The sequence below is a fragment of the Pinus tabuliformis genome, chromosome 8 (genome assembly GCF_031772625.1).
Source record: "Pinus tabuliformis cultivar Carrire ecotype Pingquan chromosome 8, CPIR1, whole genome shotgun sequence".
Taxonomy (NCBI): domain Eukaryota; kingdom Viridiplantae; phylum Streptophyta; class Pinopsida; order Pinales; family Pinaceae; genus Pinus; species Pinus tabuliformis.
In genome coordinates, this window is record NC_142294.1 from 530,941,153 (window position 1) to 530,966,049 (window position 24,897).

The window sequence follows — 24,897 nt, forward strand, 5'->3', positions numbered from 1 at the left end:
ACCTCAGGCAAAAGCTGGGGGTTGTTGATGCATCATCTTACTGTTGATCATCTTCCTATTGATGGTATAGGCTCAGGGGGAGCACATAATGCATTGTTGGCATTATGGAAAAGGAGATCTTGGAAAAAGCTGCAATATGTCTCTATCTCCTTCATGATGGATTTCTGGTTACAGATCTGGAGAAGCATGAGCATAGGGGGAGCATACCCTTTGCCCTTGATGTCAAAGGGGGAGAATGAAGGTGAAGATTATGTGGTTGCCATCAAGTCCAAAGGGGGAGATTGTTGGCATTATGATTCAGGTGTTGTCCTTGATGGCAAACCCATTCAGGTGATAAATCAAGAAGGACGCAGGAAATATGTTCAGCAAGTGCGTCCCCGCAGGTATACCATGCAGAACCCGCGTCCAGGGACGCAGGCCAGCCGTTCAGGAGGTGCGTCCGCCCTGTGCACTCATTTCAAGGCAGAGAAAAGCACGTGGGGGTTTCTTGTGTGGTATCTAGCCGACGGTTTTGTGTTTCTATGGTGTCGGCTCGTGGTATTGTTCCATGTTTTGGGGAGAAGCTTGCCTATATAAAGCAAAGGAGTTCATTTGGATTAAGCATCATCTTGGTTGAACATCTCTTGGTGAGATCTAGTCCAGATCTATAAAGGCGAATCTTCTAATGGACTATGATCTATATGGCGCATGATCAGATCTGTAGATCTGAGTGTTTGGGTTGAATCTGAAGTCCTCTTATCTTCTATATCTGAAGGGACGCAGGTTCAGTGAAGAGAAAGTGCGCCGGGACGCAGGACAGTAAAGGCTCAGGTGCGTCTCTGAGGCAAAGGACGCGGCGCGACTGTGTTATTGGGTGCGTCTCTGAAGCGAAAGACGCGGCGCGTCAGTGGTGCTGGGTGCGTCGGTCGCAGAAAAGCAAAGAAGAACAGTGCGTCTGCACGCAGAACAGCAGAAGGTACACTGCGTCCAGTCGCAGGCCACAGAAAGAAAATATGCGTCCCTGTCTTAAGATGATCTGTTGACTGTATATTTTTGTTCATAAGGTGTTCTGGGTTGTTTCTGTAATTACTGATCTGATATCTGTAGTAAACTGTATCTGTTGTATACTTGTTGATCATTTGATTCTTCATGAAAAGAAGTAGGGGGTTGTAGCTCCCTTCCAGGAGAGACTGGAAAACGAGAGAGAGTTGTAGCTCTCTGCAGGTTGCAGCCTGCGTGCTGGTAAAGGACTGCACCAGTACAAAATCATTGTAAAAATAATTTCTTGAAAGAAGATAGAGACATATTGCAGCAGGTGGTTTTCTCCCGCATTGGGTTTCCACCTTACATCTTGTGTTCTTTGGTGTGACTGCCTATTCTCTTTATTCATGCTCATTGTTTTATGGTATTGATATGCAAGAATAATTCAAAAGATCAAATAAGGAAGATTTGGTAAATTGCTAGATAATACTGATTCACCCCCCCTCTCAGTATTATTTCCAACATGAATTTCCGATCTACCCACAATGGATGAATCTGATATATAATAAACCAATATATAGTATTTCTCTATATTTTATCAATATGAATTTCCAATTTCCGCACAGTTTATGAATTCACACCTCCGTATTTCAAACAATGTGTCAAAAATACTAACAAAAAATAGCCAAAACAAATGTTGAAACAAATAATTTTTGAATTATGATAAAACACAAAACCAACATTTTGTGCATAGTTCCTAGGTGTGAATAACAACATTTATTCATTAAATATTTATTATTATCATTCAATATTAAATTAAGTGTCCTTTTAATAATTTCAAATGGTGTTACAGAGGGAACTTTATTACGTAAACATTAAATTATTAAAACTTTAAGCACACACTTAGTCTCTAATTGAAACAGAGATAAGCTTCCCCTGGATAATGAAAACCCCACACAATGAAACAAATTGCTACAATTATGGTTCTCAGTTTGGTAGATGAAAGTTTCTCTGCATACATTCAAAAACAAGTGAAATGGCTTTCGTAATAATATTATTAATTTTTTTGTTGCAGTTGATAAAATTTATTATTAAATAAATTCGATTTTCTTATAAAGTTAAATAAATTTAATTTATATTTATGATTTCTAGGTTTATAGTTGTTTAATGAAAGCTTTCATTATGCAGAGGAAGCTTCGTCCACACAATGTAAGCTTTAATATGAGTTTCACACAAGAAAATCTCCGAACAATGAAGCGGGTTTTTACATCTAGCATGAGTTCTTTAAATTCTTATTTGTTTTACATTCAAATATGTTAAACACACATGGACAACAAACAATGAGAAAGATAAATCATGTGAGTTCATTTTTTTATTAACAATAGATATACATTTATAGTACAAATGTGTGACTCTTGGGTTTCAGATCCCAAGGTCTCTTGGACTGCTTAGTCTTTTCGGCTTCCACACTAACCCTTTAGGATTAGGTGTCAAACATTCCCCCCCTTAATCCGAAGGGTTATGTATGAGTCCAAGAAGAGAGCTGTAATACAAAATGTGCAAAAAATGCATGGCAGCACTAGGCTGAATGTGTTCTATGAAATGTTGGTATAAAGGGCGGTGGTTTAAGGATGACCACCAACACTGGAACGCTTAGTGCAGTTCCCGGAACTCTTCCAACACTGGCAAGAAACTGAAGTTTTCTGCTAGAGGAAGTGATCCTATTGTTTTAAAGAGGGAAACCTTCAACCATAAAATGGAGGTCTCACCCCACATAAAAGGTAAAACTTCAACCTGAAAAGGGAAGTCTCAACCTGTGATGGTTTAAGGATAACCAACAACTCTGGAATGCTTAATGCAATTCCTGAACTCTTCCAAAACTGGCAAGAAGCTGGAGTCTTCTGCTAGAGGAAGTGTTCTCAATCTGTTCACGTGCATCTTTGTCTCTGGCTACAACGTTGAAACTGGTGTGGCAGGTTGTGGCTCAGGCTCGCTTGATGTGACTTTGAAGCTTGTAGATGACCATCATTTTCCCCCCTGTTAGGTACAAGGTGAGAAGATGGAGAAAACTCAACTGCAAGACTGTTCAATACTCTGGAACAAGTTCTGACATGTGTTTGGAACATCTTCTTGGTTGTTGATGCCCATTGCCAAGAAGCGATCCATCCAAGATGAATCTTTGTTCTTGCAGGACGTTTGTTTTTGAAGCATCTGTGTGAAGAATGGCTGGTTTTATGACAGTGCTCACATGGATGAAGATCAAAACAGTGATCTTTCAGATGGCCAACTCGATCACAGTGTTGGCATTTCACGATCTGTTGTTTTTGTTGTTGTTGTTGTTGCTGTAGAAGAGGGGCAGAGTCTGGAACAGCTGAAGCTGAACTGTCATGAGGAGCAGCTGAACTGTCATGAATGAATCCAACACTCTGAAACTGAATGGGCTTGGCATAGTCTGGAATATGAAAGGACAAGTCCTTGTCATATCCAAGACCAGTTCTGTGTTTGTTGTGGACAAGCTGTTCCCAAGGTCTGATGATGGGCTTGGGAAGTGCAGACTGAGTTTCTGCATCTGCATGTTCAACTGCTGCTTTATTTGAATGAACTGTACCATTATTAATATGCTGCTGATGGGTGGTTGTCTCAATGTTCTGAACAGAAACAGGTTCAGAATGGTGTAGCTCTTCTTGCTGTAGCTGTGATTCAAGCTGCAAAAAATCAATCTTTTCCTGGGCATTATATAAGCATGTCTGAATTTCTGAGAGAGATCCTTTGCTGATTTTTAATGTGTCATCAACAGTAGATTGTATAAGAGTTTTTATGAACTCTAATACTTCATTGATTCTGGCCATCTGTCTTAATGCAGAAAAATAATATCTACTCACAATACACAGCAATATCCTTTATAAATGTCAGCAAATGATCAGTGTGCAGCATAAAAGATTACAATCAGCTCACCAAAATCTTTATGAAGCAGTTGAATCAAGGAAACAATGCACTATAATGAGTTTTAAGTTCAATGCCACAATTGGGGCAGCAACAATTGCAAACTTGCTTGGATCCTTCAAATACTCCTTCACTCTTCAACGTATATCAACACTTTAGTATCAGCTAATGAGAAGAATATACAGCCACACAAATAGTCTCTAAATGGCATCTAAATTGTGACAAACTCATTCTGGTATGGTAGAAATTGACCCAGAATACCAACAGCCAGCAGCAATATATTAAGTAACTAGATAACTGTGTTTTGAGCTCCAATTTTTTTTTGAATGGTATCAATACTTGAATGTATATTTTTTTTATTGCAGAGAATCATCCATAAGAACACCTTTTTTTTTTTTTTTTTTCAGGTAGCATTCACACCATATCAACACACAATTCTCATGAATCTTAGACCAAGGTACGAGCAACATTCAACAATGGACTTTGTAATGCACTAATTCACTACAACACCATTCCGACCTCTTCACACTATTAGCACTATTCAACATTGAGACTTAGCTGTTAAAAATGTCGTTGAATACCGCAATACAAGTCTTTTATTTCTGCTAATCCTGGAGTGCACTAGGCCTTCAACGTGCAGGAAGATCTTGACACATTCTCTCACTTGTCAGAGAAGATTATCTCACACCTTTTCCTCCTCCTAGTTTGAAAATGAGAGAAAGGGTGTCGATATGATTCTACTCCAGTCAATAGAGTAAGATACAAAGATTTTTTTTTTTCTGAATAAAACCCGTTGGCTATGCAAATCCTTGAGAACGATACACCATGCCTATGTCGAGAATCAAGGCAGTGTCCACACTACCTTAAATAGTCAAGTTCCCTCACGTTCTATGAATCCAAATGTTTCATAGCTTGAGTGCTTTGCCCACTAACTTTTCAACTTCAATGTCATGATAATAGATGAAGATGGAAGAATAAACATATACTGTGCTCTTATTTCCCATGAGCACCCACAGACAACTGTTTGTATTCCTTCTTACATGCCACCTAGAAGATATATACAAGGATCATGACATACAATGAATCATATGATGTAATGGATTTATACATTTAAAACAACTTGGTATATGGATTCTGATTATTACTGTGCCCAGGATTCCTCTGCCTAAGTAGTGGATTACTTGCCCTGAATTTATGAGCTCTTGCAGTCTTTATAATATCCAGTATTATGGCAAATGTTGCGTTCTGCGAAAAGGTCTTTGATTGTCAAAACCGACTTTTACAGTCCTTTTCTTCAAATCGCTGAGCTCTTTCACATGCAGTCGATTCAAGAGAGTCACACTGCAGCGCTCACCTGAATGTTAAATCCCTCCCGACAGAACAAAAAAAATATAGACACACGGAGCGGAGAGGGGCAGCATATATGCAGAGACGGAGGTCCTACCAGGATATGTTGAGGTATTAACTGTGATATCAATGGAGGCGCAATATATATGTGTATGGGAGATCAAATGGAGGACTGTGCGAGGCCGAGGTGATGAGCTTGCAGTGTATTAAACCAATGCATATTACAATATACATAACACAATTAGGATATACGTAACCAGCCAGGCAGCTACTTCACACCAGCACCTTCGGCTTTAATGCACCATCCATAGCACGCCATTCGACGCAGCAAAAAAAATCCTCAATGCAGCAAATCAACTCTTCAACAGTTAGATTAAATACAGGTGCAACCCACTGATAAAGTTGTAAAATATTACCGTCGTAGTTACGCTCTTGAAATCTAAGGCACCAACAACTGGAACACTCCAGACCCCACCGGCTTCCGGCAGGTCGGACCATTCGAACTCCGGACGTAGCTTAAGCTATCGCCACTACTAACCACCGGGATAACGAATATGGGCCGAGGGTGGACTGATACAGGCAACGGAGCGGAGGGTGGACTGATACAGGCAGCGCCTACCTCATCTCAGAAATTCGTATGGAGCTCCATCTCTCACAGCCTTCGTCGACCTCCGCACAATCCGAATCTCGCTCAACGCAAATTCTCCAACGTCAATACAGAGTCTTCATGCAAGGAAACTGAAGCTCAGTGTGCTCAGGACAGAGGTTTCATGAGGCAGCAGAGCCTGACATTCAACAGAAAATTCATAGGGATAGCATACTAACAATACCATATGGCAGAGAGGAGTGTTTTGAATCAGGTCAGCAGCGTGAGAGAGGGCAGCGTTTAATACCATTCACTGTCACCATGTCAGGCACCAGTATTCATGCGTAGAGAGGTAGTAAAAAACACACCAGTAACAACTCTTCTATGCATTCATCAACGCTCAAGTAAAAACGCATCAACGCTCAGGTGTATAGCACATTCAGCACGGCAGAGGGCGCAGTGTCAGGGCAGAGAATGAAACGCATGAGAGAGGCAGCGCTCAGGTATGAGCAGCTCAGACACAGAATTATGGGCAGAGGTGCAGGACTGACGTGCACATAACAGGCCACAGAAAAACAACCTGGCTCTAATACCATGTTAAACACACATGGACAGCAAACAATGAGAAAGATAAATCATGTGAGTTCATTTTTTTATTAACAATAGATATACATTTATAGTTCAAATGTGTGACTCTTGGGTTTCAGATCCCAAGGTCTCTTGGACTGTTTAGTCTTTTCGGCTTCCACACTAACCCTTTAGGATTAGGTGTCCAACACTCAAATATGCAATAAGTATAAGAATTAATCAAAACAATAAGTCAAAACAAGAATAGTGTCACAAAGAATAACATAAATATGAAAGGTACTTATCTCTAACGAGAAGTGATCATCTCCCTCTTGAACTAGTGTTCAAGAGTCATTACCATCCATTATTCATATAACAATGTTTCCATCAATATATCCATTGACTTAATAAAAAACCAAGGCCTAATTGAGGCATAGCCCAACTATGGTTATGCTAAAATAATTCCTCCTTGATCATGCTAGGGTTTCTGGTTTTCAAAACTCAAGCCTTTATCTTATCCCAAGGTTTCTTCTAAACCCTAACCTCATGATATCTATCAAACATTAACAACCAAATTACCTAGGGTTCCCTTCAAAAGCTATTATTCTTTCAGGTCTCCTCCATTTTTGCTTGCTCTCATCAATGGTGTCTTAACAAGGGTGATCTTCAATGACTTTTCTTCAACCCAACCCTGAAACCATGTTAATTTTTCTTAGGGCTATATTGTTCTTTGCTTTAGATAATTGCATTTCATCATTGACATATTAAATAGACCCCACAACATCATAACATTATTCAACAACATATGCAACTATATAGAAAGAACAATATCATCATCAATGCAGTGGAACATAAAGGAACAATAAAAGAAAAGGATTTACACATAGAGACACTAGGTTTTGTTGGAGACCAAGGAAAAACCTCACAAGGGGGAAAAACATTTCAAATTCTTCTTCTTATTCGATTGTCATTAAATGCTTTAGCAAAGAGAGAGTACAATGATCCATATCTTCACCCACAAAACTACCTTGCAAAATCAACTAAACAACATCTAAAAGATTAACCCAACAATGATAGTAATAAAAACCTTGATTTAGAAGTCTACGATCAATTGTCATCAATTGTCGGAATCTGCAGTCAATTGTGAAAATCAAACCCTAGGTTCCAACCACATGGAGAGAGAGATGTGCGTGCAGCTGAAAGCCTCCAACCAAAATCATAGGCTTGCATTCTTGCGGTCGGAAGCATCTCTGCGATTGAGAACCAAAAACCCTAATCACATGTGCGAGCTTCAGACCCTGCAATTTCAAACTTGTGCAAGCCAACTTTCACGAACGAACCTTAGCCCTATGCAAGCCAAAATAAGTAAAGAATAATGATTGATGATCTCCAAATGAGGGTCACTTGACTTGTATTTATAGCCATCCAAGGGTGCCCAATTTCCTTTTGGGTCAACTTGTCCTTTTTGTTCACATGGGGGTTTCCATATTAAAATATGTTTTTCCTTAACCAAATTAAATTCTTCCAAGGGCTAGTAAGGGTCTTCCTTAACGAGGAAGTCCTTATATATATATATATATATATATATATATATATATATATATATATATATATATATATATATATATATATATATATATATATATATATATATATATATATATATATAGATATATAGATATAGATATAGATATATATAGCTTATGCTCATAAGTTGAGAGGCTGCTCTTATTGAATGCGATTAACATCTACAAAATGTAAGTTGAATAAAATTACGAGTTTTTTTCATTTTGGAAAAAACATTGTTTTTAAATATGAGGATTCATTTTAATATGTTGCTTTTAATGGTACTAGTTGTTAAGAATATAGTTTCAAAAAAGTTATAATTTTAGTTTTAAAAAATAAAGGGTTATACTACTAGCACCAATTTTTAATTTTGACTTGATCTTAATTTTTTTGTTTACAACATTCCAAATCATGGTTGAAAAATGTCAAAATTAATCATAATAAATTTAAAAGAGAGAGAAAAAGATACTAGTAGCACCACTTTTCCAAAATGGAGGTAAGAACAACTATTTAATGTGACCTCTAAGAAAATGAGAAATTTGGAGAGCTCTTGTTAGGTAAGTAAAGAGACAAGTCACATGCCTTACCTCTAAGTAAAGATGTTGAGTGAAGGAGATTACGTTGGCCTAATGAATATGAAGGACTAGTTGTCAAGAAAAATAAGTGCTTTAATAAGGTTACTTAAGGGTCAAGAGGTGTCTTCGAGGAAAACCTTGGAAGGGAAACCCAATAGAAATTTTGGGCCAATGTTTTGTAAGCCATGTTAATTGGGAAGACACTTGAGGCGAAACGATATTTCTCAATTATTCTTGGAAAGAAATGACACATCCCTTAAATGGAAATCTCATTATCATAAATTAAGGAACCTAAACATAGTTGTCAATTGAGTTTATTTTAGGTGGTTGGGAGGAATGATTGTTATCTATCTCCACCCAGGGTCAACTCTTGTAAGTGACATGTTGAATTCCTAATGAGTATATTGTTATAATGACTTCTAACTTTATTCTAACTACTCTTGTACTTTAAAGGCTCTAGAGTTTATCATAAATACTAATCTCAAAATAAGAAAAAATATTTTAAAAAAAATCTAACCCTTATAAAAAAACATCCAAATATATTTAAAGGCATAAAACCAAATATTCAAAAAAAAAATTCCAACCCTAATAGGAAAAAAAATCTAAATATAGTTAAACCCATAAAGCCAAATATACTTAAACACATAAAAGAAAATATTAAAAAAAAAAATCCAACCTTCATAGAAAAAAATCCAAATATAATTAAATCCATAAAGTCAAATAATATACTTAAACATATACCCCGGATGCGGGTGTTGGAGGGTCGAGGAAGGGCGAGCCACATGCCCAGCATGTGCCACCCCGTGTTAACTCCACGGCTCCTCGGAGAAGGCTGTCAAATGGCAATTAAACTCCCCTTCCGCGCAAAGCTGCAGTTAATGCAATTGATGGCTGAGGGGAGAGGTAGATGGAGGAGCAGAGCACAGTTATTGAGCGCCTGCAACGAGGGAATGAAGCAGCATATGAGGAGCTCGATGGGTCGAGCAAGGAATATTGGTTTGCTGAGAGTTGGTGGGTGCAGAAGCACAGAGAGTTCAGGTCGGGGAAGATTTCACCACCCCGCGGCACAGTTGAAGCCTGTCTCTGTTGCCATCCTTGCCGCTGGTCTGGAAGGGGAGGGAAATTGGAAAATACGCAACGACAATTGGGGAAATGGAATAGTCTGGCACCAAGAGGAGGAATTCAAGCTAAGTTCTGTGCACCAGAGGGCGAATTGGGAAGAAATTGGCATTGCTACCGAATTCAAGCTTACCCTCAGGCATACAAAGGAGGCATTAGGGACACCATGGTTAAAGTACGGGAGCGACAGCCCATCAGAAGGGGTCCATGGAGAGGATCCTCCTCACGAACCCCTGCAGCAGATGAACATCATCACTGTTGTTGCTGCTATTGTCATAGGCGAGCCCGGGCGACCAAGCTCCCCATTAGACAATTCATGGAGGTCGGGAGTTCCAACGAAGGGAAGCCGGCGCTTCCATCCTTCGGCTCTGTGGTATTCACTCTGGGCAACTCTGCGGACAATGCAGGAGTCAATGCCCACATTTCAGTCCTATTCACCAGAATTCTGGAAGGAATTGAGGATGGAAGTCCTCAGGGCACGCTGGAGATGCCACTGGAAGGCTCTGGTAAGGAAATTGAGGTTGGAGAAGAAGCGGCTGCAGAAAAGGTCATTGCTACGGTGCATCCACCGTCTGAAGCTGGAGGCATGGAGGAAAAAAGTTCGCAAGTCCTCTCACCTCCATTGGGGCCAGCCCCTCCAGGCGTTGACGAGGAGAAATGGAAGAAAATGTGGGAAGGACGTGAAGAAGGTGACGGTTGGGCGTTCGTGGTCGAAGACAAGAGCCTCTGTGAAGAGGCGGAAGCACATCTTGCAGCCCACCTTCCATCCTCAGCCCGTCTCCAGGACTAATGCAGCTGCGGGTATTTTGATTTGGTTATTCGGTTATGTTTGCTGGCAGTTGATACTTGTGTCTCTGCCGTGTTTAAATCTGTCAGGTCTCTGGTTCAGTCTCAATTCTGTTTGGTCTACGATGGCAGTTGACACTTGTGGCTCTGTCGTGATTAAATCTGTCCGGTATATGGTTCAGTCAATCTTAGCAGCAAGCCCCTGCGTGGGCAGTCATGTGTCTGGTCTATACAATGTTGTTCCTCAGGGATTCTGATAGATTTTGCCATTGTTTTGAGAAGTCGGTCCGGTGCTGCCCCTGTGTGGGAGCTTTTGTTGTCATGAGAAGTTCTGAGAAGTTCTGGCGATGCTGCCCCTGCGAGGGAGCTTTTCGGTCTACAGTCAAGGTTCCCAGGGTGCTATTGCAGGCCCTGGAAGGCATGTCTTTCTGTGTGTAAAGTTCTCTTGTACATATAATATAAAAGTTTAGCTAGTTTTTACCGAGAAAAAAAAATATATATATATATACTTAAACATATAAAACCAAATATTCAAAAAAGATTTCCAATCCTCCTAGGAAAAAATAATCCAAATATAGTTAAACACATAAAGCCAAATAATATAAATATTTTACTAAAGTTCACTTACCATTTAAAATATATATCACATTCATAATCATTTAAAATTTCACGCTCTCAAAATCTCAACCAATGAATAATCCGACTCGAAAATATTTGATGATATGATAACTAATTATAATATTTACATCGTAAGGCATTTCCCTACGAAAAGAATTCCCCTAGGTGCCACCGTGTACTGTTTTAGACGATGAAAAGAATTTCATCTGTTGAATTATTATAAGCGTGGGAATGCTGCTTGGATGTTGTTGGGTTGGACGTTTAAAAGTAAATGTTGATTTTAATAGTAAATTAATTATATCTATATATTAAAGTTAACAATGCAAAGAAGTTATCATTCTAATAATCTAATAAAAACTATGATGAAAAAACAATAATAGACACTACAAAATTGCATCACTCACTATTGCATGAATGTAGCAACAACCAATATAGATTATTATGCGTCTTTTACCTAGCATCTAAAAATAAATACAAAAAAGTAGTTTTCCTTAAGGAAACGAGGTAGCTATGCGTCCTTTACCTAGCATCTAAAAATAAATAAATAGTTTCCTTAAGGAAACGAGGTAGCTTACATGGCTCAAGGTGAAACCATCAAGAAAAAATCAATCGTGGTTGGAAACTCAGATGTTTAGGGTATGTCTAATCTTGAGACATTGACTATGTAAATAACCAAATAAAAAAAATAACATTTACTTTATTTGAGATATTGGTTGTAAAGGTTAAAGTGGAATTTTTATAATATTTTTTTTATATATTTTTTATACTTAGATTTAACTCATTAAGAAGTCTCAATCTAATAATTTTTGAGAAATGTTTTATTTAGATAATTAATTTTAAATTTGTAAATCTAATAATTTGTTTAGAAATGTTTTATTTAGATAATTAATTTTAAATTTGTAACTTATTTATTTTAAATATTATGAATTTTAATAACCCATATAAATTTATTATTATTATTAAATATTGGTTAACTAAAAAACATATAAAATTGTATAAATAAAAATCATATATATAATAAACATGATCTTATACAATTTGATTCTTTTTTTCATCTATTTCATTCATAATTTAACGTTTTATTTATCAAAAAGAAATGATAAAATTATTATAACATATTTTCAAATTTATGGAAATGGTCGTAAACATTGATAGACATCAAAACATTTACCTCATGATCCATCTCTCATTGCCAAAATTTAAAAAAATAATCATAAAAATTAACTGAATTATTAATTAATTTTAAATTATTATTATTATTAAAAGAATTCATATATAAATTAATACATTAAAAGAAAATATACATGCAACAAGATTTTTTACAATGGAGATTCACCCTCATTTTTACCATGGATATTCTTAACCTATAAATAGGATTTGTTACAATGGGCCAATAACATGGCTTATCAATACCACATATGTCATAACTATTTTTAAAATAAATCTCAACCCTCTATCTCAACTACTACTAAAACTAGTGCAAAACTAGTGCAACATGATAGGCATCAATCTTTAATAAGCATCAAAACATTTACATAATCATACACCCAGTTGTTAAAAAAAAAACATACATGCAACCATTTTTTTTACAATGGAGATTCACCCTCATTTTACCATGGAGATTCTTAACCTACAAATAGGCTTTGTTATAATACTAAGGGCCAATGCCATGGCTTATCAGCAACAAAAATTTGACCAATTGAGCTAACCCTTATTATGAAAAATAATTACTATATAAGTTAAACACATATAAACATTTTTAAAAATCATGTAATTTTATCATGAAGATTCTTAATCAGTAAATAGGCTTTGTTATAATACCATGGTCCAACATCATGACTTATCAATAGGATATGCCCAAAAAACCATAACTCATTTCATAGGACACTTGTTTATACAATTTTTTTATAATTAATGCATTTGATTAAAAGGGCCAAAAAAGGCATAGCTACTTTGAAAATAAATCTCATCCTTTGATTTGTGTATACTATTAAAAATATTATAGGTCAAATCCCTACCATCCAAATCATAATTATTGATAATTAAATTAAAATTTTGGCAACCATAGTTCAAAATAAACATGCCTATGACATAAATATTATGTGGATATTCTATAAATGTTAAATAGCATTAAATACCTACAATCTATCTATTACTTATTGATAATTAAATTTAAATTCTAGAAATCCTATTCCAAAATATACACGAGGTAATAATTGATTTAATTTTATAATTTATGGAATGCATATCTATAATTAATTTGATTTTAATAATTTTTATTAAAAAAAGTTAAATTCTAATGTAAATGAAACATGAGGAAATGATTAGATTGATATTGAATCTTATGAGTATCATAAAAATGTAAAGTACAACAAAATGTAAAATACAAAATAGGTAAACAAGTTTGCAATATATTTTATATGTTATAAATATATTACTTAGTAGTGCACATAGTTTATCTTTCCAAACACATTGTTATTGGTTTGCATAACTATTTAAACTATTTCTCAATGCTTTAAGAAAAAAAATTAATTTTGATTTATAATTTACACAATTGGTTTATATTTACGTTAGGCGTTTCCCTCTGAAAAGAACTCCCCTCTCAGATTATGTGTACATTTGTGTGCCCTTGATTTAGGTGTTAGACAATTAAAATATTTTGAGTAATCTGATTGATTTAATAGTATTAAGTTAGTTACAAATTATAAGACTTGCACGTCAACCTCACCCTTGCTTGACACTATTTCATCTCAAGGTACCTTCTATAGCCTGCTGAATTATTAGATTTCAAACTCTTTTGATTACCAAGAATTCAACTCCTTATTGATTTCAAGATTGGTTGACAGAAATTTGATGCAGTTGTTGGCGATATGACAATTTTAGCTAATCGAAGTAACTATGTCGATTTCACGCTACCATTCACAGAATCAGGTCTAGTGATGGTAGTTCCTCTCAAGAGAGACGAAGCAAATAATGCTTGGGCCTTTTACAACATGCATGTAAATGCTCTAGTGATGGTAGTTCCTCTCAAGAGAGACAAAGAAAATAATGCTTGGGCCTTCCTGCTGCCTTTTACAACATGCATGTAAATACTGTAAAAGGATTATGCAGTATTTGAATATTTACAATTGTGAACTAGGCAAAAGCTAATTGAGTAGAGCAAAGGAATGTCTCTTAACTAAAGAGAAATCGTATTCTTGCATGTATGAGAAGTAGGATAAAGTGTTGTAATAAATCTTTGGTATTTAACAGGAAGACAAGATTTTCCTTTATATGATGAAAAACTCTGAAAAACCTTAGAATGTATGGAAATCCAACTTAGATACTGTAGTAGACTGACTTATTTATAACTAGAAAGAATGAGTATTTATCAGTTCAAAGAAAGTCAAGAGTTATTCTCAGTAACTATGGAAACTGTAGAATTGGGCCACTGCCTCCTCTGAGTAGGATAAGAAGGGCTATTAAATTTCAAGGGTGTGATAAAATGTAAGTCTTGCCCAATGATAAACATGTGTGAAGCTTGAAATATATTTCACCCACCTTCAATAAGGATGCAACACATGATAAAGATCCCACACAAAAAAGGGAAAATGATATAACTTGAAATATATTTCACCCACCTTCAATAAGGATGCAACACATGATAAAGATCCCACACAAAAAAAAAGAAGGGAAAATGCTATGACAACACACAAAAAAAGGGCAAATACTATGATAGTTTTTCACACGAAAAATTGCAAAGGTGTGATAAATGATAAAATGTAACTCTGTGAAGTTTAAAGTGTGAAAAATTTCAAAGGTGTGATAAAATGTAACTCTTTGAAGTTTAAAATTTCAAAGGTGTGATAAAATGTAACTCTCTGAAGTTTAAAAGATCCCTGACAAAAGGTGTTATTTATTACACAAAATGATTTAGTTCTAAAACATAATGTTTTAACCAAATAGAAAACCATAAAAAATGGATGAACATTTTCTCCTAAGGTATGTCGCATCGAAACATTGCTTTGAATTCATTATTGTGATATTTTGGAGGTGAGATATTGTATTTCTTTGAATTCATCATTCCTTCCTTGCAATATTACCTAGGTAATAATTTTCTAACTTTTGTATCCAAAGAATTTATTAGTGGTGAGATATATTATCTTTTGAAAGGGTAAAAATCCCCCTTTGCACATGCATATCACATTTCTCTAATGTTTCTTTTTCACATCATGAGGCTGCATGAAATGTTTACTTTACATAGATCCATTTTGTTTTTAGTGTGGTCGATTTAACTTTATATATGTTTATGACAAGTCAGATGGACATTCTTCTCCTGTCTTAGCAAAGTTAAAATCACTAATGAGAAAAATCCATAATAATTGAATAATCCAAACTGCAGATCAGATAGAGGGTGAGATCTAGATATAAATCTCATATAAGTTAAGAACCTTATTGAAATAGAGGGTGAGATCTAGATATAAATCTCATATAAGTTAAGAACCTTATTGAAAAGATGAACGACCCATGGCCATATTTTGCACCCAGGTGGAAGAGGCATGTCACTTTAAGAGTATTAACAGACTTAATGTGTGTAATGCTAATAAAAATCTAAAATGGAAAATAAATGAGGCTTTCATGTCTTTTGTTTTTATCCCTCTCTCGGTGTTAAATCAATATGCAGTTAAGATGGATCTATGATATTAATAGGAAAGCGTTGTCTGCTTGAGTTAAGAGTATTAACAAACTTAATGTGTGTAATGCTAATAAAAATCTAAAATGGAAAATAAATTAGGCTTTCATGTCTTTTGTTTTTATCCCTCTCTCGGTGTTAAATCAATATGCAGTTAAGATGGATCTATGATATTAATAGGAAAGTGTTGTCTACTTGGGTTGTAACGTGGAAGGCCAATTAATATTCATCTTTTTTACTTATGCTTTCTTTCAAATCAACTTACCTTTTGACAAAACATCGTGGCTTTACCCAGTTGTTGACCATGGTTGGCATCTCTTGGACACTTACCACTAGGATATAATTCTTAGAGCAAAAACATACACAAAGGATAGTACCACCTTGTGCCAGATTGTACCTTTAAAAGGAAAATTGTTGTACATTTTTTTCTTCACAGAGCAGTGGTGAACAGGACATTCAAAAACATATAGGCAAAATGATTTTAGCAAAATTTCACAACAACAAGCATAATCGTGGCAATGAAATTCTTTAGCATTGAATATTAATGACACCAACGTTGTTTACTTTTGTATCCTCCTTAGGTTGAAGATGTTTGGACTATATGTAGAACTTGAGCAGTGCATGAAGTGCATTTTGAGAGAAGTCAGGTGTAATCCAGCTCAATGTGAATTAGGCATGTAAAATAATGTGAATGGTAAATAATGTGATTTTGTTATAATCTTTATGCTTCTTAATGTGAATGGTAAATCTTCAGTACTCTACCGTGCTTCCAAATTCTTCATTCTACATATCCACAATTGTTTAAACTAACATTCTCCTTATGATTGGATGTATTCCTTTGAGGAGGGTGGTATACATTCTTTTGGATCTTGTTTTCTCCCTTAATTGTAAGTGAATAAAAATATTAGATTTATAGGACAAGGTACCATTAATCATGTGAGCCAATGATCTTGGACATTTTCTGATTGAATTCTTCAAAACTTATTTCCATTTGATCTTCCAAAATGTGCAGATAGTTTTGTTGGTTGGAACAATGCTACAAGTTATAATAACAAAGATTTTGTTCTGCAGAATGCTTTCCACCTTGCATTCTTTTTGTGGATATGGGTAACCAATATGCTCTTCCAGTAAAGAATAAATTCTTGTGTGTGGAGTCATTGGGTTTACTATGGTAATGATTGTAACATTTTGCAGTATTCTATTTGTTGGCCTGTGGTTTAGTGGTTGAGACAGGGCATCACCATGTTAATGACCCAAAGTCAACCTTAGAGATCAGAGCCCTGAATAATAAGTTGGTTGAATTTTATGAGATTTATATGCAATATTAATTCAATAATTAATAAAAGATATCATATGAATTGGAAAATATCAAACTCATATGCCATTGGATAGAGGGTTCATTCTAGAGTCCAACATGATCAACTGCAACACTTCAGGACAAATTTTTCTTGGAGTATGCTAGGGTACAAAATGATGTTGCAGAGAAATATGTAGAAAAGGAGCTAAAACTCTGTTTTTGAGGCCCTCAACAACTAGATATAGCTCTTAATGTGGTTAAATAGAGGCTCCATCGAGCTAGCCTATCATAATTATCTGAAAAAAATGTCTCTCAATACGTGTCACTAAGTGAATTATAAAATTTATTTATTCCACATTTTTTTTAAATATTCAAATATATTCCAAACTCTATTTTTCCTTAATTATAAATCCAAATTTATTTTATTTTACTGACAAAAAGAAAATAAATATAATAATATATAAATAACTTTCTATAAGAAACCTTAACTTTGTTGTTTCGATTTTGAAATTCTTAAAAATGATAATTTGTTTTCTTGTTTTGATTTTAAATATAACACACACACACACACACACACACACACACACACACACACATATATATATATATATTCAATAAAAGTAAATCAAATTATAACAAAAAAAACAACCAACTAAATTAAACTAAACTTTATAATATTATTATTTTAAAAATAATTCCATACACACATTTAAATCTAGATTACTCCAATTCAAAGTAGTCAAATAATATTTAAAAAATTTATGATTTTTTAATGTTTTTATTATTGTAAAAATATATATTTCAAACCTAAGTGAGGAGTAAAAATTTATTAATATACTTTGCACTTTTGCAAACTAAGAACATAATTGACTGCAATCACATTTTATAGGTTGAGAGAGATTTATAAGTGCACATAGCATTGCATCCATTATGACTATATTAATTATAACTTACAACTATTACAACTACGCTAATTATTATTGCATTCATTTCTTTTCCTGAATCAATGGATATATATATATATATATATATATATATATATATATATATATATATATATATATAGATATATATATATATATATATATATATGATGGAGGGAATCATGTTTATTAACTCTTTAGTAAATTTTACAAAATATACATTTCCAACATTGTTAAATTCACATTTTTGAGTTACACTTATTCATACAAAAAATTATAATATTTATTAAAATCAAATTGATAAATTTTCTTATGTTGAATCAATTTATTATTTAAATTATAACATTGAAAACTTAAATCATATTAAAAACTAATTTTTAAGTTACCAAATTATAAATATAAGAATATTACAATTTCAATTGCAAGCTTGATAAAATCCTTTTTCAAATCTATACACCACAAGGCTAGAAATGTAATGAGAAATTAATCCACACCATTGTTAATTACCTATTCAAATATAATTAGTAATTAATTTATTTTTTTACTATCAAATACTTACAATTTTAAAGTTTGCATATCATTGTTGATATTTTACATAAATTTTAAAATTTCCATCTTTAAGGCAACTTTATGGAGCCATAAAGGTGGATCGAGCTCCTAACCCAGGGTTACAAAAAAGCTCAATCAAGGGTTAGTTTTAATGCTCGATTGAGATATTTTTTTAACACTCAATTGAGTGCTTAAAAATAGCTCAATCCAACACTTAAAATAGTTCTTTTTCACCAAAATACACCCTCGTTTCGCTAAAAAATGTAACTCAACTCCATGTTATCACCCTCTACCTTTCTTCATCTTAAAGTGTAACTTTTCTCATACATTTAAAAATAAAAATGTCATTGCTTTAACATAACAAAATGTATTCCCTTTCCTTTGCTAGAAAATAGTTGAAGAATTAGGTGGTTACATGATCCACTCTATTCTACTATAGCCCTCAATCAACATATATACAATATAACAACATAGTAACCTATAGAGTGGCTGAGAACAATTGCTTCCATGAAGAAATCCTTATGCTTTAATCCATTAAAACACATCATGAAAGGCACACTAGTGAATAATAAACTCAAATCAATAAGCGAACAATTTCAGAGTTCCACTATTTTTGGTCTTTGGTTGGAAACTCAAATTAAAAAAAGGGCAAGTCATGGTCGATTGATATTAATGAGAAGTAGGTGGTGGATGTTAATGACTCGCAATTGCGTGATGCGCCAGTGAGATCAATGCTTTGTATCTAGCATCTCAATGCCGTAAATTAATCAGATTGTTTTTTTCCCTTGAAAATCATAGAAATTTTAGTTATATTTTGATAAAATCTGGTCAAAATTGACCAAATCTAAGTTATAGCTGTCAAGCTTCAATATTTTGGGTGTTCTAAAGGTTTTTGATGGTGCTGAATCTATTTCCACCATCAAAAACAAGATTTAAACACTGCTACTCCAAGCTTTTTTGAAATTTTTTTGCCCAGATTTCAACCACTTTTAGCAGTGTGGGCAATTTCTCCGCCTCTTGATCTGAAAATGGGGCACTTAGGCTTCTTGTCTAACTTACAAGCACCTCTCCCACTTCCAAAGCTTAAATATTCCCAAGTCTATATGATTAACCAATGTGGAATTAAATATGTGCTTGAAAATAAGGTGTATGCTTATGGTTGTTTTAAAGTTGTTTATGTGTTTTTAAAATTTTGTTGTTTATGCTGATAAAACATATTTATAACAGTAAACAATGCAGCAATAAAAAAACATACAGAATAATAATTTAATTAGGAGTTCACCCAAGACATTGGGGATACGTCTCCGTGAGCTCTCGTCAACTCGACTAGGCTCTCTAGGATTATGGCAACAATCCTTTTACAAGCTCCTCACTCAACTCCACTGTTTTACATAGAAACAATGGGTTTAGACACCATCTTATCCCTGGCTCTGAAGCTCTCAGCTTTCTGGCCCTACACTCTCTCTCTTGCTCTGGGCTCTGGCTCTGGCTTTTTGCAACTTTCAGCTCTCTGGCTTTTCACTTGACCTCCAAGTGACTCCAAAGACTCCCTCAGCTGCTCTACGCATTAGCTTTTTTCTCTCTCTGCTCTCTTTCACCTTAGCTTCCTGCTTTGGCTTAGCTACCTCATCAATTGGCTCTCTGGCTTTCTTTGAGGCATTTTTTTGGCTTTTCGGCTACCTCAGTCGTTCCTCTGCGATTCATTATCCCCCTGCGGCTCTGCGGCTTCTCTGCTCCCTGTCAGTTAGACTGGCCATCTGGCTCTACGGCTCTGTGGCTTCAAAATGCATCATTGCCTGTAAAAACGCCTACTACAACGTGGCATGATGATCAGGAGCGGTTACAGAAGGAATCGGGGCCGTTTCATAGGCAAAAACCTTAAAAATGAGAAAATCCCATCACAAAGAGAATGTCTGCAAAGTACACTGTCGGGCGTGATTTTCGGACGTGGAATCCCATTCAATCACCCCTAAAATCCCTATCGGGTCCGCCATTAGGCGTTATATCACATCGCATAAGTGTTTTGGGTAAAATCCCAAATACATGGGAAAACATGAAAAACCCGACAAAACTCTTTCTATCGGACTTGAAATTATATCGAAATTGCCCTAATATCGCATCGCGTCCGCCTTTGGCCGCTATCGCAATCCCCACCGTCGATCTACGGGATCTCCGATCAACAGTCGATATCCAATTTCAGGCGGCTTAGGAGTACAGGGGTTACCCGCCTGAAAAGGCAGTTTTCCTCTCTCCTCGGCCAGCCACATGTCGACCAGTGTGTGTAAGCGGGTAGAGCCAGCCCAATACCGCTTTCCGCCCGAGGCCCGCCCGAAATCCTACCTTTGCGGAACTCAAATATCATGCGCCGTGTTTATAAAACCCATCGGGTCCGGCGATCACATGTGCATGTATTATCGCCGCAATGCGGCATTGCGATGCGATATATCACAATCACTCGTTGCATAGCCCTGGGGGTCCGTCCCTTGTCTTATGCCATCGCCGATGCTGATCCACCGATCAGCGATCGCAATGTCGCATCGGCCCGGGTCCTTTCCTCATGTTATATGCATCAGCCAGCCTCCGACCTGATATCTCGGGATCGGAAATCGGGGGTCTCTTCCCCTTTCTGCTTAAGTCTGCTCTTGGACCCTCTCCGATGCAATTTCCCTTTATAAGGGTTTTTTTTGCCCATTTTAGGGGATTTTGCCTCTTTTTCTAAAGAACAAAGGGCATCTTCTTTGTGCAATAACTTTTGCATCCTAAGTCCATTTTTCCCATTCAAGTTGCAGTAGATTTAGAATGAGATGATCTCTGCAATGGGGCTATTTCCAGGAACTTCCTTGGAATTTCATTTTCCTCTGTGAGGAACACTTAGAGTTAGGAGTTTATCCAAAATCCATTTTGGATCACGCCTTCCTACTAAAAAAACTTTTGGTCTCCAAAAGACTGATATACTGATATGAACGGTAAATGAGAGTAGCAGCACCATCTTCTTTCAGCTTCCATACACTTGCCTTGCATAGTGCCTCTGAACCAAAGCCTTTGACCACTTTCCTTCCTGGATAAGTTGGTCCTCCTGGTAAGAACTGTCTTCCTCCTCGCCTTCCTGTAGAACTCCTGCTGAGATGTTCATAGAAGGTAGTTTGAACTTCTCTGCCTTGATCATTGATCCAAGGTGGCTCAAACAAATGTGAAGTACACCTGCTCCACAAAAATTTCATTTGTACCTGTTTGAGAAACTATGCATAAAAATGATGGACTAGACAACAAGCCCACAAAACATGCCCTTAAAACAAATGACCCTTCAAGTCAAGCATGTAGGAAAAAAAATACCATTAGAACTCTTTTTCAAAAGATGAAACACTTCATCATTATCTCCATCTTGGAGACCAAATCAACTTTTCCCAAGTCAATATTGCATTACATGCATGTTTAAAAACAAAGCAATCAACCCTTCAAGTCAATTACATATACATGTTTAAATACAAGGAAAACATCAACATCCTTGTGTTCATGTATCTCATGCTCATGCATGCATTTCATCCTTCAACTTTCGCTTAAGCACACTGTACTTTCAAAGCTGAAATGAAATATAATGTTGCAGCAATAAAGTGAGCCTCCTACTCAACTTCTCCATTCACCTTCTTGGTAAAATCCTGCAACTTGCATCTCATCAACAAAGAAATGCAAATAGATGCATCAATAGACATGCAATCTTAATTGGATAAGAACTCTAGCCATTTCTTACCAATCCATTTCAAAGGTCCTTCCTTTGTCTGCACATCAGCATCAACATGTGAATCATCCTGAGACACATCATTCATGGAATCTTCCTTTCCATTCCTGCCATTTTCTCTTTCCACCTTCTTCAGCTTTGGTGGAAGCATTGCTGGATTCAGAGTCCAACGCCTTTCAGAAAGATGCCCTTTCTTATGGCAGTAAGTGCAACACATGTGCATCCTCATGATAGCATGATTTTCCTTGTCCAATGGACCTTTGGCTTCTTGCTTCTTTCCCTTAAAAATTTTCCTGTATGCAGCCATTCTCTTCCAACATCTGGAAACATGATGGTTATCCAAACCACAAAAGGAACATGCAATTCTTTTCCCATATCTATGTGGAAATTTATCATGCTTTGAAAAATCAAAAGGAATATGTTTAGAACCAGATTTATACCTTTCTCTTTCACCTTTATTGCCTTCATGAGCAGGTGAAGCAAATGAAGAAGCGGCTCCCTTTGGAATACCATTAATCTCTTCAAGGTTATCAGAGTTTCCACAACTCTCTGGTTCAAGTGTGTGCTTCTGAACACCTGCAACCTGCAAATGATGTTTCAAGTTATTGCATTCCTCCTTAATATAATCTTCACACTTCTGAGGTAGAGGACATGAAATGAAACTCCTTCTTGGGACTGTTTCAATGGCCTTCATGGCAGCTTTGGAACTCTATCCATAAGACTGTCCATAGCCAAGACCCAAATACTTAGGCCTTTCCTCAACCATTATTGGTTCAACAATACCTTGTGCATGCTTACCCAAGCCTTTCCCTTCATAGCCCATCTTGGACATTAGCTTGGAACCTATGCCTCTAGTATGTTTTTCAAAAGAACCAATATAAGAATTCTTAGAAGAATTTGAAGACAAACTGGATTTGTTTACCTTTTCTTCAAGCTGATACTTGACCAAGGCTTCTTTGGCAACAAAGAGCTGTGAATTCAACTCATGCCTCCTTTTCAGGTTCATATTTGCAATATGCAGTTGCCTCTCCATTTCCTGTAATTTGTCAGAAAGCATATGCTTCTCTTCCTCCACGGAATTCAACTTCTCTCTAAGTATGCTGCTCTTCCATCCATCGTCATACATTTCATTCACCTTGTCCATCATGATGAACAAGTCTTGCTTCATGTCTTCATCAAAGACTCTTGTGATGAAGGAGGAATTTGAGGATACACTTATAGAAGTTGTCATTATGAAAAAATGAACAAAAGAACTTCAAACAAGATTAATAAAGAGCTTATTCAGCAAACTTTTGCAACAAACCTCTTGTGCTTCAAGGATTGCCTTGAGGTCCTCTGGGATAAGAAGAATGCCTTTAGCCCTTCTTCCTTTTTGTCTTTCCTGGACTGAGCTATCAATAGCTTTCCCTTCACCTCTACAAACTCAAACAATATTCAGTCTGCAAACAAGCATACAATCAACCTCTGATTGTTTAAACACCTTTTAGACAAGCAATCTTTGCTCTGTCAATCAAGCATTCTGATATAACCTTGTTTGAAGCTGAGGTTAATCAATCTCAGGCTCTGATACCACCTAATCTAAAAATGGGGCACTTAGGCTTCTTGTCTAACTTACAATCACCTCTCCCACTTCCAAAGCTTAAATATTCCCAAGTTTATATGATTAACCAATACGGAATTAAATATGTGCTTGAAAATAAGGTGTATGCTTATGGTTGTTTTAAAGTTGTTTATGTGATTTTAAAATTATATTGTTTATGCTGATACAACATATATATAATAGTAACAATGCAGTAATAAACAAACACACAGAACATCAATTTAATTAGGAGTTCACCCAAGACTCTGGGGCTACATCTCCATGAGCTCTCGTCAACTCGACTAGGCTCTCTAGGATTATGGCAACAGTCCTTTTACAAGCTCCTCGCTCAACTCCACTGTTTTACACAGAAACAATGGGTTTAGACACCATCTTATCCCTGGCTCTAAAGCTCTCGACTTTCTGGCCCTGCGCTCTTGCTCTGGCTCTGGGCTCTCGCTCTGGCTTTTTGCAACTTTCAGCTCTCTGGATTTTCACTTGACCTTCAAGTGACTGCAAAGACTCCCTCAGCTACTTTGCGCATTAGATTTTCACTCTCTCTGCTCTCTTTCGCCTTAGGTTCCTAATTTGGCTTAGCTACCTCGTCAATTGGCTCTCTGGCTTTCTTTGAGGCATTTTTTTGGCTTTTCGGCTACCTCAATCGTTCCTCTGCGATTCATTATCCCCCTGTGACTCTGTGGCTTTTCTGTTCCGTGTCAGTTAGACTGGCCATTTGGCTCTATGGCTCCGTGGCTTCAAAATGCATCATTTCCTGTAAAAATGCCTGCTGCAGCGTGGCATGATGATCAGGAGTGGTTACAGAAGGAATCGGGGCCGTTTCATAGGTAAAAACCTGAAAAATGAGAAAATCCCATCACACAGAGAATGTCTGCAAAATACACTATCGAGTGTGATTTTCAGACGTGGAATCCCATTCAATCACCCCTAAAATCCTTATCGGGTCCACCATTAGGCGTTATATCGCATCACATAAGTGTTTTGGGTAAAATCCCAAATACACGAGAAAACGTGAAAAACCCGACATAACTTTTTCTATCGAACTTGAAATTATAT